Source organism: Styela clava, chromosome 4 (genome assembly GCF_964204865.1).
Source record: "Styela clava chromosome 4, kaStyClav1.hap1.2, whole genome shotgun sequence".
NCBI classification, from domain to species: domain Eukaryota; kingdom Metazoa; phylum Chordata; class Ascidiacea; order Stolidobranchia; family Styelidae; genus Styela; species Styela clava.
The window spans coordinates 23,924,907-23,930,906 of record NC_135253.1 but is presented as its reverse complement, the minus strand read 5'-3'; positions in this window follow the sequence as shown (position 1 = coordinate 23,930,906).

The window sequence follows — 6,000 nt, the reverse complement described above, 5'->3', positions numbered from 1 at the left end:
GACTTACAATTTTTTGTAGTTTTACAGCGAAAGTTTGGTACTATGATTTCTTGGAGAAGTCCAAAATTTAGACTGCGTAGACGTTTGAAATTTACGCTACTCTTCAAGTATGCGTACCAAGATGGTGGACACCAGAACGTAGTATGTGTACCTGGTTAGGATTAGGCAATAATTTCAGGTACAAATACTACGGTGTAACTTGGCTAGTCCCCGAACTCGTAATAGAACTGAAATGAGGAAAATTAGAAAAAATTGAGGCCTGACCCTAACCTGCTACAAATACTACGTTCCGGTGTCCGCCATCTCGATCGACTCTGGCTAGTATGACCTATAAGTTCACACCCAACTAGGCAGAGAATGTGAGAGTAATAGAAAGTAAACGACATGGAAAGGTAAAATGAAGTTACTGATTCATATATATATACACAGTATTTAAAATAAGAAAGCATAATTTTCAATCAAACTTTAGTTATGTTTAACACAATGGACCTTTCCCCGACCTTTGACCCCCGAAAATTTTTTCCTATACTTTACCATTGCAAAATTTTTGGGGCTATTTCGAGAGTGCTTTTGCGAGTTGGCGCCTGTAAAATGGGGTATGTGTTTCAAACCATCATAATTATTCATCGCATACAACAATCAGTTTTTTAAAAGTACCGGTAAAGAATTTCAGCCCAGTCTATCACAGCTATTTCTACACTAATTTTTTATCACGTAAAACTCAATTAAATTAAAACTCATAGGAAGACAGAGTGATCATTAAAATATCTGATTTATATTTAAGTTTCCGAAACACAACTAAAAACTAACGAATAGAGTTCAAAAACGCGAAAACGAGGTATGGTTTACAACCACGCTTGAAAATCTGTCTGAGTGAGAAAAGTGTCTGAGCGGATGTGAAATGGGAGCATTTTTACGTCATTTTTTGCATCTTCCTAATGGAAGCCAATGTCACGAAGTAAACAAGGACGTTGATGCTCGAGGAAAGATCCATTCTGTTTTCGCGACGCACTTAGCAACTCGCCACGGCGCATTGGCGTGCCGCCCGACTCTCAGGGTACGCTGGGTTACACCATTTTTCTATGCCAATTTTACCGTATCATTCTTGGTGTTCCACGAGGCCAGTTAAAAAAAACGTAAGTGTCTTTGTATAAAAAGTTTGGGAAACGCTGGACTCTAATATGTAGATCAGGAAATTCTTTATGGTTTATTGCCTGCACTGAAAACCAGTATCGGTTGTTGCTTATAGCACGACGGTAATTCTGTTTGGCGTTAGGACTTGCTAAGTTTTTAGTTACATATTCAACGATAATATATCAACAAACCTGTCGTGTACGAAGAGTTTGTTCCAGTTTTCAATAGTCACAAATGACTGATCACTTTTCTTGGAGGAAGGTAATCCTTTTTATAACATTGATGACCAAGTATTATATCTGAAACTCAATGCAGTCTAATACCCAATGAAACTGAACTAAAAAAAGTAATGTGCACATAGACAAAGCATACATAAATGGTGACAAAGCAACACAAAGTCAAGAAAATACCACGTGGACAAAGCTGCATACATGGTGACAAAGCAACACAAAGTCGAGAAAATACCACAAGATAGTCTTTCCGTACTCACGGGCTGACAGAACAAGCGCAATACAGATGCTTTACAGCGTCTGTGCGATATTTATATTATTGTTTTAGTACGAAATCAGAAAACAAAGGTCGATACAATATGACATAAGTTTTTAAACATCACTCTAACTTCAGATTCAAATTATTGGAATAGAAAAAGAAATACCAAATAACGACTAGGCCAGATCAGGATTCTGTTTCGCATGCAACTGCCATGGTGGTGGGTAGTGAAACGTGCTTCCATCGCGCTTCAAAGCAGTGGGCACGAAACCCAGTAGCCTTATAAGCTAACGGCTTCGGACAATAAATAAAACCGAGTATTCAACGAAATTATAAAAGAAAAATGCGTATAGACAAATCATGAATAAAACTGCATACATGGTTACAAAGCAACACAAAACCAAAATGACTGCAATATATAGTGCACAGTGCCATCATAAGATTCTAAAACTGACGCCAACAGTAATTACGGCGCAATTCTTATCCTAAAAAACACGATCTTAGTTACCGCTTATAACTAAGAAAATATTTAAATTTAACCAAAATATTTCGTCAGATTCCAAAAAAATACAGCAAAATTATTCGACCTCCATACGGCACTGATGACGTGGTTAGGTATGATCGTGGTTAACTCTTTTAACCTGAAAATTGTATATATCCCAACCTATCTAAATATTTCAAAAAATAGAGCAAAATTATTCTACTTCATTACGGCATTCATTGATTAACAGGACAACCTAATTCTAGTTGTTTTATTGTGTCTGAGGTGGTGGTCATACTTTTCCTAACTATAATACTTCTGCATGACATTTATATTGCCGTAATAGGAAATTATAGTACAATTCTCATTCTACCAAACATGATCATGCTTGACGCTGATGACTTAAACAATGTTACATCCAAACTTAACTAGAGGTATTATCGTTCCATAATCAATATCGCATCACACAACTACGAGAACTGAGAATTTCAACAACCAGGTATAGGGAAATAACGCAATATTACTCTATTTCCGTTTGCCACTCACCGACTAAGAAGACAAGCAGAATATCTATATTTTACGACTTTTGCGCAATATTTGGTACTCCCGAAGTATGTGTACAAAGATGGCGGACACCGGGACGTAGTATGTGTACCAGGTTAGGCCATAATTTCAGGTACAATTACTACGGGAGTCACTTGGCTAGTTCCCCAACTCGTAATAGAACTAAAATAAGGAAAATTGAAATAAAATTACGGCCTAACCCTAACCTGTGTCCGCCATTTGGTTCACATACTTCGGGAGCACACGCGTGGTATGTGTACCAGGTTAGGGTATTGAGCCATAATTTCATTCCGATTTTCCTTATTCTAATTCTGTTACGAGTCCGGGGACTGTCAGTGTTAGCCAAGTGAATAGACCCCCTTCCTATAGGCTTCCTTCCCTTAACACAACTTAATGCAAAGTAGGCGAACAAAATTAGTTACTCCCAATGTTCTTGCTTTCCGACTCCGAGGTAACAACTTCTTAATTTAACTTGCTAATCTATCCTAAATGTATAACGGCAGGGTCAGATCAGACTGCTCGCCTTAGTATTGCCATATCAGTGTTGCCAGATCCCAGTGATGAAAAAGCCAGGACAAGACACAAAAAAGCTCACAACTATAATCTAGAACAGAACTTCCCAAACTTTTGAGCTCGCGGCCACTTTCAATATCTTAAAAATTTTTGCGGCCCTGTTCCCATTAATCATGCTAAACAGTTCAAAATATAAATTATTGATATTTTAAAGGAATCAAAAAAATATTTGAATGTATGTGAATTTTCATCTTTTAGTGGGCCTACTCGATAACAAAAACAAACAAGTAGTTATTCAGATGAATCTCACTGAATTATTCAGTGTGATGGGCGCGATTGCTTTTTGCAGCACAGCAAGTTCACTCACCAAATTATCAGGAAAAAACTTACGGCGCACCTACTCGAAAAAAATGCTGCCTTCAAAAAATCACAATTTTGTGATCGTTAATGTATACTTTCTGTTTATAAACATGTAAGCCTGAAGAATAAAGGAAAAAAATTAGCTTCTCTTCCTTATCACTGCCCGGGTTTCCTTTAAAATGCTAAACAAATTCACCAATATAAGCTAAACTTGGTTAATCAAATGAATAAACTGCAGCGTACGAAATTGCAGCAAGGGTTAATCTCTACTGTTACGTAACAATAGACCCTATGTAACAGAAAGGTAAAATAATTTTGATTCATATATACATCGTTTACAATATTTGAAAAAAGAAATCATTCAGAAGAATCAAATTTAGAGATGTACCGATACCACTTTTGTCGCCGATACCGATACCGATCCGATACCAGCTAAAAACGCCGATACCGATACCGATACGCCGATACTACAAAAAGGCCGATATCACCGATATTCCGATACCGATACTATGTAATTATTACTTTATTAGGTATGCTGTGTAGGGCAGACGGGTTAAAACAATGGTCTTTAAGCGTTGTTCATAGTACACATTATTTCAGATTGAAAAAAAGATATATATATCACATAATATGAAATTAATGTTTGGTATCCATATGCTGTAACTGATCAAGATACATTGTACGGTAACGCTAGTAATCTCGGTGTTCAATTAGAAAACTCATAAGCCGGGATGTCCAATTTGAATTTAATGTTAATATCGCGAGCTTCAAATATCGTTATTCGTGTTTAAAAGAATATCGACCCACACATTCTAGCGCCGCCGTCCTACGTTCAAATTAAAAGCATTTTACAAATATTTAATTTAGTGGCTAATCGTAATCGTCGACGCAATAAGTCAAAGCCAACATGGAAGAATATCAATCAGCAACGACAAAAAGAAGGCCCACCGATAACCGTTGAGGATGTTTTTTTACTTCACTATTTTATAATATTTTACAATTGCCATCCTATATTTTGAGACAGTCTAGGGCTAGGCAGTCAAGTCAATATATCTATAAAGAAATCGTGTAGTTAAGCAGAATTAAAATTAATACCTGTGTAGTGGGATAATTGTGTCGGAATTTAGTTTATCGATGTCGACGGACTAAATGACACTTGTACTTGACGACAAACAGTCAGAATTTATACCCGTGCCAAAAGTCCATGTGCCGTTAATAAGGAAGGACCCCAATTCCACTGTATGATTTAAAACTGGGCGCCTAGTTGCTTTTTGTTATGTGCTGTGTTGATATATTTCTTCATAAAAACTATGTAATATTAAAAATGTCAATATAAAAATTTGACAGCGAAAAAAGCCAAATAAGTTGAGCTAGTTTAGCTGATAAATAGCTAAAAACACGTGAATCCTATTCTCTCGCAGGGGTGGGGACATGTATGGCTCATAGCTCACGATCTCTCCAGACAAAAATAAATTAAAAAGTAGTATTCCAACTTATCTTTTAAAACATTCTGGACCATATCAAAAAGGTAAATATATCGGTAATATCGGCCTTAATCTAACCGATACCGATACATGGCCGATACCGAAAAAATGGCCGATATTGCCGATACCGATACCCGATACCGATACATCGGTACATCTCTAATTAAATTATGTAAAATATTCCATCGTATATTAGTTAATATTTAACACAAATCTTCTGATTGTCGAGGCGCACTTAGCAATTCGCCTTCGGGGACCACTGGCTTAACGATTAAACCGGCACTGTTATGCAAGCACACGCAAATCGGGTTATACGATCAGAACAGTTGAGCGCAATGATTCTACCGTGTCTTCCTGAAAATGCTACCTAGCCTTAATTTTAAAAATGATTTTAATATAAGTTTGCACCTTAAAACTAGTTTTAAGTGTTTCTAATCAAGTCTAAAAAAAGTACAATAGATATACGACTTGTGTAACATTGGTGTTCTTTTGGCGGCCCCTAGTTTGGGAAGCTGATCTATGATTATATCGTCGCAGTCAAAAAAGGTTTCTACAATCTCACTTCAAGCCTGTCCTCGGTTTTGATTTTACGCACTTGCGAAAGTCGGAAGGTTCTTTTTAATAGGGGTACGGTAGCCAATCGGGGTCTAGTGGGGTGTAACGTTGCCTATTGACTGCGTGATAATTTTTGGATACGTTACTTCTGACCCCCACCTGTAAACGTCATTAAAAATTACGTCACTGCGATCGTCGTTATACTTTGGCAAGCTTTGTTACGTAGCAGTGGCGTAATTTTTTAATGACGAAAATAGCTATTGTTGCGTCATAATTGACTTATTGATCACTGTTTCCGAAATAAAGAGGGAAATCGATGCCCGGGAAAACATATATTAAACATTGGCGGCGCGACACATCCAGTGTAAACGCACCTATTACAGTATTTATTACAGTTTTGGTCTGACTGGGACTTGTTTG